This window comes from Triturus cristatus, chromosome 4_1 (genome assembly GCF_964204655.1).
Source record: "Triturus cristatus chromosome 4_1, aTriCri1.1, whole genome shotgun sequence".
NCBI lineage: Eukaryota > Metazoa > Chordata > Amphibia > Caudata > Salamandridae > Triturus > Triturus cristatus.
The window spans coordinates 293,932,539-293,944,952 of record NC_140585.1 but is presented as its reverse complement, the minus strand read 5'-3'; the positions used below and the strand labels follow the sequence as shown (position 1 = coordinate 293,944,952).

Genomic DNA, 12,414 nt, shown 5'->3' with positions numbered 1-12,414 from the left:
GACCAGGCTTGGTGGGTGCAGAGTGTGAAGGGTTCGCGGTTCCGGGCTGCTACCAGGGATTAGAAGTAGATTTGAGTAGAGCCTCTACTCATGGGAGTCCCAGGGGTTTAGAGTCAAAAGGTAGCCAGGTCCTCCAGGGTTTGTGAGGTTGCTGGCCACAAGAGATGCCGGGTTGGAGCAGGAGCAGGTTCGAGGGTCGACAGGCCAGAGGCTCCAACATTTGGGAGTTGCACAGCCCTCAGTCTTTTCATGTTTCGCTCAAAGAGTGAAGGGCCCTGTAATTTCTCCTTCTCATTCGCATATGAAAAGAATGAGGGCTAATCAAAAAATGAATTAGAGCTGGACGTAGAAATGCAGCAGAATGGCCAGCAAGCGCATTTCTAAGTTGCTCTATGAAGGATGCTTTTGTACTTGACAGATCAGTTTAATCCTACAGGTGCTCTAAAAGGAAGAATGCATTTGAGTCATCCTTGCTGAAAATCACACAGCCATTTAATCTAGGTTGCACTGAGTTTTCAGTCCTCTCCGCCTGCTAGCTTGTTGTTGCAATATGTCTCAATTCTGGAGAATTGTCTGCTATGCTGAAATGCGTGGCCCAGTTCAAATGTTCATCATATTTCCTGGAAAAATATCAAACGGAAAACAAAGATTTGGTTTTGGGAAAATAATTTATTACACCTTGTAAAAATCCAAACTTTCACATTTGAGTCAAAAAAGAGAGGCTAGGTCTCACTATTTTGCTCAGGCTGTTTAACACGTACTGCTCACAGGTGCTGTCCTGCTACCAATGGGCATGGAAGCTTTGGCCTGCTCTGTTTCCAGCCTGGGTCAGTGCACCTCTCGTTACACAACCTGAAATTCTAGAGCTCCCTCTAGAACACCATATTGATGCACAATGCAGCATGGACACCTGATCAACACAGCTGAGTGCAGCCCAGAACCCCATAGCTCAAGCAATCCACAAGCTTCTGCCTCCCAAGTAACCAGGACAACAGGCACACACCACCTTGCCCGGCAAACACTGCAGCTGTCCTAATGATGAAATGCATTCCATAAGTAAGGATAATGATAAAGTAAGGTGGAATGGATTGATGGTTTCCCAACCATGTTTCAAGAAAATCAATTTCACTATCCTTCAAAGAAAGTAAAAAAATGTCTTATCAAGAAGCAGTGAGAATATGGGAAGGGCCTTTAAAAAAGATGTGGAGTTTCCTAAAGTAAAAAAGAGGGTTGATCTGATTGAAGGGAGAGAGGAAGTAGGGTCGGAAAGATTGTGACGGGGAAGTGAATACAACATAAATACTAGTATTTAGAGAGTGAGAGACAGGTAGAGGGACAGAAGGGAAAGGAGAGTGAGAGAGAAGAGCCAGGTTAGGGCTGAGTTTCTCTTTATCTGCCAGTGACTCCCTGTAGAAGCTTGCCGGCACAATTTAGGCTGTCCTGTAGGCATCCCTTGTTATGCCGAGCCAGCCAATATTGAGAAAAATAGCATGGGTCACAATGATGGAACTCGTCTGCAACATCGGAAGTTTTAAAGTAGTATGGAGTGGGAGGGCTAGAAGAGTTACCATAAAGAATGAATACACGTCATTCTGCTCTCCAGCCTCAACAGCTGCAAGAGAGGAACTCCTGCTGGCCAAGAAGACCAATGTCAGTTCAGCTTGAACAGGTGAAAGCATGCCTGATTCTGCAAAGGTATGAGATTACACTTTTGCGTCAGAGGTGGTCAGGGGCTATTGCACATTAGGAAACCGTTTATTGAGGTCCAGTTGGATTACTCTATCTTCTACCACCTCAAAATCAGCTGCTCATGCAGTGTTCTATACCGATGAGCTATTTTCGTCCTCCCTGCCCCTTCCAGCTAGTGGGTCCTCTGACTAGGGAAAGTGATTCGAACAGATTTGCATATCTTTTCATAGGAGACTTCTTGACTTATTTTATACTGTGCCAAATCAAGGTAGATTGAGTAATGATCTTGACAGACCTATATTGGAGAACTGCAGAGTGAGAAAGTGGCTCTGTATATACTGTTCCCAAATAGGTACAGGGTGTACAGAGTCCACAGTCCCCAGAGGTTTGGCAGAGGCTAAAGTTAGATATAACCTTACTCTCTAAAGTGGTAGCTTGGTCGAGCAGTAAGGCAGTATCAGAGGACAGTGTAAAGCATTTGTTGCACACACTCAGTCAGCAAATGGTCTCACACACTCAATAACTGAACTCTAGGCCAATGGTTTATCTACAAAAAATATATGCTTGTTTGATTTTAGATCCAACAATAGGTATTAAAATATACTTTCTCAGAATGAGATGCTTTATATAAATACTTTTGCAATATGCACTTGACTTTTGTAGAAAGTTACAAGTGGTTGCAATAGGCAACAACATTTTAAACACAATAATGCATTGAGCTCAATGGAAGTTTCAAGTTATTTGCAACAGATTACTTTTAGGATTACTTTTGGATTTTCAGGACTGGATCCTAGATTCAGTCCTGGGTCAGTACTTGGAATCAAGTGATAAAAGTCGACTTAATTACTGTGATGATTTTTAGACAATATTTTGCTATTTTAAAAGTTGACAGAAAATATTTCATAGAAAACAGTCTAAGATTCCCTATGGCAGAAAATTCAAGTTGCAGGTATAGTATGTTCTCGTTACTTTTGTAATCCAGTACTGGGTGCCTAGACTCAGTACTAGGACCTTTATCCAAAACAGGTAATTAATTACGTTTTCAGAAATTATACGATTTTTAAAAAATATTTAAAGTTTGCAGAAATTGACACTTAGAAGAAATTTCACAGAAAAACAGTCAATGATTTCCTATGGGAGAAAATTGGGTTACTGGTAAGTACAGTTGTAAGTATTTTTCAGAGTCAGTGCTGGGCACCAAGATCCAGCACTGGGAGCTCACCTAATAGCAGGTGAGTATTTTCGTTTTCGTTACTCGGCTGATTTTTGGTGAATATTTTAAGTTTTGAAAATTCCACACTTAGAAGAAATTTCAGGAAAAACCAGTCAATGTTACCCTATGGAGAAGATTGAGTTATCGGTTTAAAGGTAAGTACTCGACTGGCAGAGTTAAGGTTCTGGGCATAGACTCAGGCGTCTCCCAGGGTCAGGTAGGTACAGTTGGTTCACCCTCAGCGGCACAAGGGCGGCCGGGTGCAGAGAGAGTTAGGCCCAATGTTATCCTATGAGAGGTAGGGGGGCCTTGGTTGGTGGCTGCTGACTAGCAGGCCACGTGGCTGTGGGAGCTGGGCTCCTGGTCACTTATCCAGGGCAAGTGGGGAAGTAGATAGATGTAGAGGTTGCACTGCCAGGGCCACTGGGACGGCTGGGTGCAGGGTGCTTTTGAGCATTCGGGCGCTCAATTGATTTGAATGGGAAATCTCTGGTTTAGAAAAAGACTGCAAGCTCGGGGACGAAGATTCTTCAGGTGCCACCACCACTTCGAGAGGTAAGTTGGGTAGTTGGAGGATAGGTAGGTACCCCGGGATTGGGCACAGGGGGCCGCGAAGCGCCGGGTGCAGGGGTACCTTTTGGTGTCGGGAAATCTTACCCTCTGTTGATCGCGGTTGGGGGGGCACCTGGTTCTGAGGCTGCAGGCTTCTTCAGGAGTGTCGAGGGAGGTCCTTGGGTGCCGGACTCGGGGTCCCAGTCGCCGTGGGGTCGTCCTTGTGGTCTTTGTTCACTCTGGCACAGACCAGGCTTGGTGGGTGCAGAATGTGAAGGGTTCGCGGTTCCGGGCTGCTACCAGGGATTAGAAGTAGATTTGAGTAGAGCCTCTACTCATGGGAGTCCCAGGGGTTTAGAGTCAAAAGGTAGCCAGGTCCTCCAGGGTTTGTGAGGTTGCTGGCCACAAGAGATGCCGGGTTGGAGCAGGAGCAGGTTCGAGGGTCGACAGGCCAGAGGCTCCAACATTTGGGAGTTGCACAGCCCTCAGTCTTTTCATGTTTCGCTCAAAGAGTGAAGGGCCCTGTAATTTCTCCTTCTCATTCACATATGAAAAGAATGAGGGCTAATCAAAAAATGAATTAGAGCTGGACGTAGAAATGCAGCAGAATGGCCAGCAAGCGCATTTCTAAGTTGCTCTATGAAGGATGCTTTTGTACTTGACAGATCAGTTAAGTCCTACAGGTGCTCTAAAAGGAAGAATGCATTTGAGTCATCCTTGCTGAAAATCACACAGCCATTTATTCTAGGTTGCACTGAGTTTTCAGTCCTCTCCGCCTGCTAGCTTGTTGTTGCAATATGTCTCAATTCTGGAGAATTGTCTGCTATGCTGAAATGCGTGGCCCAGTTCAAATGTTCATCATATTTCCTGGAAAAATATCAAAAGGAAAACAAAGATTTGGTTTTGGGAAAATAATTTATTACACCTTGTAAAAATCAAAACTTTCACATTTGAGTCAAAAAAGAGAGGCTAGGTCTCACTATTTTGCTCAGGCTGTTTTACACGTACTGCTCACAGGTGCTGTCCTGCTACCAATGGGCATGGAAGCTTTGGCCTGCTCTGTTTCCAGCCTGGGTCGGTGCACCTCTCGTTACACAACCTGAAATTCTAGAGCTCCCTCTAGAACACCATATTGATGCCCAATGCAGCATGGACACCTGATCAACACAGGTGAGTGCAACCCAGAACCCCTGAGCTCAAGCAATCCACAAGCCTCTGCCTCCCAAGTAACTAGGACAACAGGCACACGCCACCTTGCCCAGCAAACACTGCAGCTGTCCTAATGATGAAATGCATTCCATAAGTAAGGATAATGATAAAGTAAGGTGGAATGGATTGATGGTTTCCCAACCATGTTTCAAGAAAATCAATTTCACTATCCTTCAAAGAAAGTAAAAAAATGTCTTATCAAGAAGCAGTGAGAATATGGGAAGGGCCTTTAAAAAAGATGTGGAGTTTCCTAAAGTAAAAAAGAGGGTTGATCTGATTGAAGGGAGAGAGGAAGTAGGGTCGGAAAGATTGTGACGGGGAAGTGAATACAACATAAATACTAGTATTTAGAGAGTGAGAGACAGGTAGAGGGACAGAAGGGAAAGGAGAGTGAGAGAGAAGAGCCAGGTTAGGGCTGAGTTTCTCTTTATCTGCCAGTGACTCCCTGTAGAAGCTTGCCGGCACAATTTAGGCTGTCCTGTAGGCATCCCTTGTTATGCCGAGCCAGCCAATATTGAGAAAAATAGCATGGGTCACAATGATGGAACTCGTCTGCAACATCGGAAGTTTTAAAGTAGTATGGAGTGGGAGGGCTAGAAGAGTTACCATAAAGAATGAATACACGTCATTCTGCTCTCCAGCCTCAACAGCTGCAAGAGAGGAACTCCTGCTGGCCAAGAAGACCAATGTCAGTTCAGCTTGAACAGGTGAAAGCATGCCTGATTCTGCAAAGGTATGAGATTACACTTTTGCGTCAGAGGTGGTCAGGGGCTATTGCACATTAGGAAACCGTTTATTGAGGTCCAGTTGGATTACTCTATCTTCTACCACCTCAAAATCAGCTGCTCATGCAGTGTTCTATACCGATGAGCTATTTTCGTCCTCCCTGCCCCTTCCAGCTAGTGGGTCCTCTGACTAGGGAAAGTGATTCGAACAGATTTGCATATCTTTTCATAGGAGACTTCTTGACTTATTTTATACTGTGCCAAATCAAGGTAGATTGAGTAATGATCTTGACAGACCTATATTGGAGAACTGCAGTGTGAGAAAGTGGCTCTGTATATACTGTTCCCAAATAGGTACAGGGTGTACAGAGTCCACAGTCCCCAGAGGTTTGGCAGAGGCTAAAGTTAGATATAACCTTACTCTCTAAAGTGGTAGCTTGGTCGAGCAGTAAGGCAGTATCAGAGGACAGTGTAAAGCATTTGTTGCACACACTCAGTCAGCAAATGGTCTCACACACTCAATAACTGAACTCTAGGCCAATGGTTTATCTACAAAAAATATATGCTTGTTTTATTTTAGAACCAACAATAGGTATTAAAATATACTTTCTCAGAATGAGATGCTTTATATAAATACTTTTGAAATATGCAATTGACTTTTGTAGAAAGTTACAAGTGGTTGCAATAGGCAACAACATTTTAAACACAATAATGCATTGAGCTCAATGGAAGTTTCAAGTTATTTGCAACAGATTACTTTTAGGATTACTTTTGGATTTCCAGGACTGGATCCTAGATTCAGTCCTGGGTCAGTACTTGGAATCAAGTGATAAAAGTCGACTTAATTACTGTGATGATTTTTAGACAATATTTTGCTATTTTAAAAGTTGACAGAAAATATTTCATAGAAAACAGTCTAAGATTCCCTATGGCAGAAAATTCAAGTTGCAGGTATAGTATGTTCTCGTTACTTTTGTAATCCAGTACTGGGTGCCTAGACTCAGTACTAGGACCTTTATCCAAAACAGGTAATTAATTACGTTTTCAGAAATTATACGATTTTTAAAGAATATTTAAAGTTTGCAGAAATTGACACTTAGAAGAAATTTCACAGAACAACAGTCAATGATTTCCTATGGGAGAAAATTGGGTTACTGGTAAGTACAGTTGTAAGTATTTTTCAGAGTCAGTGCTGGGCACCAAGATCCAGCACTGGGAGCTCACCTAATAGCAGGTGAGTATTTTCGTTTTCGTTACTCGGCTGATTTTTGGTGAATATTTTAAGTTTTGAAAATTCCACACTTAGAAGAAATTTCAGGAAAAACCAGTCAATGTTACCCTATGGAGAAGATTGAGTTATCGGTTTAAAGGTAAGTACTCGACTGGCAGAGTTAAGGTTCTGGGCATAGACTCAGGCGTCTCCCAGGGTCAGGTAGTTAAAGTTGGTTCACCCTCAGCGGCACAAGGGCGGCCGGGTGCAGAGAGAGTTAGGCCCAATGTTATCCTATGAGAGGTAGGGGGGCCTTGGTTGGTGGCTGCTGACTAGCAGGCCACGTGGCTGTGGGAGCTGGGCTCCTGGTCACTTATCCAGGGCAAGTGGGGAAGTAGATAGATGTAGAGGTTGCACTGCCAGGGCCACTGGGACGGCTGGGTGCAGGGTGCTTTTGAGCATTCGGGCGCTCAATTGATTTGAATGGGAAATCTCTGGTTTAGAAAAAGACTGCAAGCTCGGGGACGAAGATTCTTCAGGTGCCACCACCACTTCGAGAGGTAAGTTGGGTAGTTGGAGGATAGGTAGGTACCCCGGGATTGGGCACAGGGGGCCGCGAAGCGCCGGGTGCAGGGGTACCTTTTGGTGTCGGGAAATCTTACCCTCTGTTGATCGCGGTTGGGGGGGCACCTGGTTCTGAGGCTGCAGGCTTCTTCAGGAGTGTCGAGGGAGGTCCTTGGGTGCCGGACTCGGGGTCCCAGTCGCCGTGGGGTCGTCCTTGTGGTCTTTGTTCACTCTGGCACAGACCAGGCTTGGTGGGTGCAGAGTGTGAAGGGTTCGCGGTTCCGGGCTGCTGCCAGGGATTAGAAGTAGATTTGAGTAGAGCCTCTACTCATGGGAGTCCCAGGGGTTTAGAGTCAAAAGGTAGCCAGGTCCTCCAGGGTTTGTGAGGTTGCTGGCCACAAGAGATGCTGGGTTGGAGCAGGAGCAGGTTCGAGGGTCGACAGGCCAGAGGCTCCAACATTTGGGAGTTGCACAGCCCTCAGTCTTTTCATGTTTCGCTCAAAGAGTGAAGGGCCCTGTAATTTCTCCTTCTCATTCACATATGAAAAGAATGAGGGCTAATCAAAAAATGAATTAGAGCTGGACGTAGAAATGCAGCAGAATGGCCAGCAAGCGCATTTCTAAGTTGCTCTATGAAGGATGCTTTTGTACTTGACAGATCAGTTTAATCCTACAGGTGCTCTAAAAGGAAGAATGCATTTGAGTCATCCTTGCTGAAAATCACACAGCCATTTATTCTAGGTTGCACTGAGTTTTCAGTCCTCTCCGCCTGCTAGCTTGTTGTTGCAATATGTCTCAATTCTGGAGAATTGTCTGCTATGCTGAAATGCGTGGCCCAGTTCAAATGTTCATCATATTTCCTGGAAAAATATCAAAAGGAAAACAAAGATTTGGTTTTGGGAAAATAATTTATTACACCTTGTAAAAATCAAAACTTTCACATTTGAGTCAAAAAAGAGAGGCTAGGTCTCACTATTTTGCTCAGGCTGTTTTACACGTACTGCTCACAGGTGCTGTCCTGCTACCAATGGGCATGGAAGCTTTGGCCTGCTCTGTTTCCAGCCTGGGTCGGTGCACCTCTCGTTACACAACCTGAAATTCTAGAGCTCCCTCTAGAACACCATATTGATGCCCAATGCAGCATGGACACCTGATCAACACAGCTGAGTGCAGCCCAGAACCCCTGAGCTCAAGCAATCCACAAGCCTCTGCCTCCCAAGTAACTAGGACAACAGGCACACGCCACCTTGCCCGGCAAACACTGCAGCTGTCCTAATGATGAAATGCATTCCATAAGTAAGGATAATGATAAAGTAAGGTGGAATGGATTGATGGTTTCCCAACCATGTTTCAAGAAAATCAATTTCACTATCCTTCAAAGAAAGTAAAAAAATGTCTTATCAAGAAGCAGTGAGAATATGGGAAGGGCCTTTAAAAAAGATGTGGAGTTTCCTAAAGTAAAAAAGAGGGTTGATCTGATTGAAGGGAGAGAGGAAGTAGGGTCGGAAAGATTGTGACGGGGAAGTGAATACAACATAAATACTAGTATTTAGAGAGTGAGAGACAGGTAGAGGGACAGAAGGGAAAGGAGAGTGAGAGAGAAGAGCCAGGTTAGGGCTGAGTTTCTCTTTATCTGCCAGTGACTCCCTGTAGAAGCTTGCCGGCACAATTTAGGCTGTCCTGTAGGCATCCCTTGTTATGCCGAGCCAGCCAATATTGAGAAAAATAGCATGGGTCACAATGATGGAACTCGTCTGCAACATCGGAAGTTTTAAAGTGGTATGGATTGGGAGAGCTAGAAGAGTTACTATAAAGAATAAATACGCGTCATTCTGTTCTCTAGCCTCAACAGCTGCAAGAGAGGAACTCCTGCTGGCCAAGAAGACCAAAGTCAGTTCAGCTTGAACAGGTGAAAGCATGCCTGATTCTGCAAAGGTATGAGATTACACTTTTGCGTCAGAGGTGGTCAGGGGCTATTGCACATTAGGAAACCGTTTATTGAGGTCCAGTTGGATTACTCTATCTTCTACCACCTCAAAATCAGCTGCTCATGCAGTGTTCTATACCGATGAGCTATTTTGGTCCTCCCTGCCCCTTCCAGCTAGTGGGTCCCCTGACTAGGGAAAGTGATTCGAACAGATTTGCATATCTTTTCATAGGAGACTTCTTGACCTATTTTATACTGTGCCAAATCAAGGTAGATTGAGTAATGATCTTGACAGACCTATATTGGAGAACTGCAGTGTGAGAAAGTGGCTCTGTATATACTGTTCCCAAATAGGTACAGGGTGTACAGAGTCCACAGTCCCCAGAGGTTTGGCAGAGGCTAAAGTTAGATATAACCTTACTCTCTAAAGTGGTAGCTTGGTCGAGCAGTAAGGCAGTATCAGAGGACAGTGTAAAGCATTTGTTGCACACACTCAGTCAGCAAATGGTCTCACACACTCAATAACTGAACTCTAGGCCAATGGTTTATCTACAAAAAATATATGCTTGTTTTATTTTAGAACCAACAATAGGTATTAAAATATACTTTCTCAGAATGAGATGCTTTATATAAATACTTTTGCAATATGCAATTGACTTTTGTAGAAAGTTACAAGTGGTTGCAATAGGCAACAACATTTTAAACACAATAATGCATTGAGCTCAATGGAAGTTTCAAGTTATTTGCAACAGATTACTTTTAGGATTACTTTTGGATTTCCAGGACTGGATCCTAGATTCAGTCCTGGGTCAGTACTTGGAATCGAGTGATAAAAGTCGACTTAATTACTGTGATGATTTTTAGACAATATTTTGCTATTTTAAAAGTTGACAGAAAATATTTCATAGAAAACAGTCTAAGATTCCCTATGGCAGAAAATTCAAGTTGCAGGTATAGTATGTTCTCGTTACTTTTGTAATCCAGTACTGGGTGCCTAGACTCAGTACTGGGACCTTTATCCAAAACAGGTAAGTAATTACGTTTTCAGAAATTATACGATTTTTAAAGAATATTTAAAGTTTGCAGAAATTGACACTTAGAAGAAATTTCACAGAAAAACAGTCAATGATTTCCTATGGGAGAAAATTAGGTTACTGGTAAGTACAGTTGTAAGTATTTTTCAGAGTCAGTGCTGGGCACCAAGATCCAGCACTGGGAGCTCACCTAATAGCAGGTGAGTATTTTCGTTTTCGTTACTCGGCTGATTTTTGGTGAATATTTTAAGTTTTGAAAAGTCCACACTTTGAAGAAATTTCAGGAAAAACCAGTCAATGTTACCCTATGGAGAAGATTGAGTTATCGGTTTAAAGGTAAGTACTCGACTGGCAGAGTTAAGGTTCTGGGCATAGACTCAGGCGTCTCCCAGGGTCAGGTAGGTACAGTTGGTTCACCCTCAGCGGCACAAGGGCGGCCGCGTGCAGAGAGAGTTAGGCCCAATGTTATCCTATGAGAGGTAGGGGGGCCTTGGTTGGTGGCTGCTGACTAGCAGGCCACGTGGCTGTGGGAGCTGGGCTCCTGGTCACTTATCCAGGGCAAGTGGGGAAGTAGATAGATGTAGAGGTTGCACTGCCAGGGCCACTCGGACGGCTGGGTGCAGGGTGCTTTTGAGCATTCGGGCGCTCAATTGATTTGAATGGGAAATCTCTGGTTTAGAAAAAGACTGCAAGCTCGAGGACGAAGATTCTTCAGGTGCCACCACCACTTCGAGAGGTAAGTGGGGTAGTTGGAGGATAGGTAGGTACCCCGGGATTGGGCACAAGGGGCCGCGGAGCGCCGGGTGCAGGGGTACCTTTTGGTGTCGGGAAATCTTACCCTCTGTTGATCGCGGTTGGGGGGGCACCTGGTTCTGAGGCTGCAGGCTTCTTCAGGAGTGTCGAGGGAGGTCCTTGGGTGCCGGACTCGGGGTCCCAGTCGCCGTGGGGTCGTCCTTGTGGTCTTTGTTCACTCTGGCACAGACCAGGCTTGGTGGGTGCAGAGTGTGAAGGGTTCGCGGTTCCGGGCTGCTGCCAGGGATTAGAAGTAGATTTGAGTAGAGCCTCTACTCATGGGAGTCCCAGGGGTTTAGAGTCAAAAGGTAGCCAGGTCCTCCAGGGTTTGTGAGGTTGCTGGCCACAAGAGATGCCGGGTTGGAGCAGGAGCAGGTTCGAGGGTCGACAGGCCAGAGGCTCCAACGTTTGGGAGTTGCACAGCCCTCAGTCTTTTCATGTTTCGCTCAAAGAGTGAAGGGCCCTGTAATTTCTCCTTCTCATTCACATATGAAAAGAATGAGGGCTAATCAAAAAATGAATTAGAGCTGGACGTAGAAATGCAGCAGAAGGGCCAGCAAGCGCATTTCTAAGTTGCTCTATGAAGGATGCTTTTGTACTTGACAGATCAGTTTAATCCTACAGGTGCTCTAAAAGGAAGAATGCATTTGAGTCATCCTTGCTGAAAATCACACAGCCATTTATTCTAGGTTGCACTGAGTTTTCAGTCCTCTCCGCCTGCTAGCTTGTTGTTGCAATATGTCTCAATTCTGGAGAATTGTCTGCTATGCTGAAATGCGTGGCCCAGTTCAAATGTTCATCATATTTCCTGGAAAAATATCAAAAGGAAAACAAAGATTTGGTTTTGGGAAAATAATTTATTACACCTTGTAAAAATCAAAACTTTCACATTTGAGTCAAAAAAGAGAGGCTAGGTCTCACTATTTTGCTCAGGCTGTTTTACACGTACTGCTCACAGGTGCTGTTCTGCTACCAATGGGCATGGAAGCTTTCGCCTGCTCTGTTTCCAGCCTGGGTCGGTGCACCTCTCGTTACAAAACCTGAAATTCTAGAGCTCCCTCTAGAACACCATATTGTTGCCCAATGCAGCATGGACACCTGATCAACACAGCTGAGTGCAGCCCAGAACCCCTGAGCTCAAGCAATCCACAAGCCTCTGCCTCCCAAGTAACTAGGACAACAGGCACCCGCCAACTTGCCCGGCAAACACTGCAGCTGTCCTAATGATGAAATGCATTCCATAAGTAAGGATAATGATAAAGTAAGGTGGAATGAATTGATGGTTTACCAACCATGTTTCAAGAAAATCAATTTCACTATCCTTCAAAGAAAGGAAAAAAATGTCTTATCAAGAAGCAGTGTGAATATGGGAAGGGCCTTTAAAAAAGATGTGGAGTTTCCTAAAGTAAAAAAGAGGGTTGAACTGATTGAAGGGAGAGAGGAAGTAGGGTCGGAAAGATTGTGACGGGGAAGTGAATACAACATAAATACTAGTATTT

At 44.5% G+C, this 12,414-nt stretch overlaps 4 non-coding genes across 4 annotated transcripts; all 4 read right to left on the bottom strand.

Annotated features, from left to right (window-relative positions):
- Window positions 1-716: 716 nt before the first annotated feature.
- On the bottom strand, window positions 717-1,016 carry LOC146854388 (signal recognition particle RNA). The gene has a single exon (XR_014958882.1).
- A 3,401-nt stretch (window positions 1,017-4,417) lies between these two features.
- On the bottom strand, window positions 4,418-4,717 carry LOC146854387 (signal recognition particle RNA). Its single transcript, XR_014959064.1, has one exon.
- A 3,401-nt stretch (window positions 4,718-8,118) lies between these two features.
- On the bottom strand, window positions 8,119-8,418 carry LOC146854386 (signal recognition particle RNA). Its single transcript, XR_014959068.1, has one exon.
- Window positions 8,419-11,819: 3,401 nt separating this feature from the next.
- On the bottom strand, window positions 11,820-12,119 carry LOC146854385 (signal recognition particle RNA). The gene has a single exon (XR_014958890.1).
- Window positions 12,120-12,414: the final 295 nt, after the last annotated feature.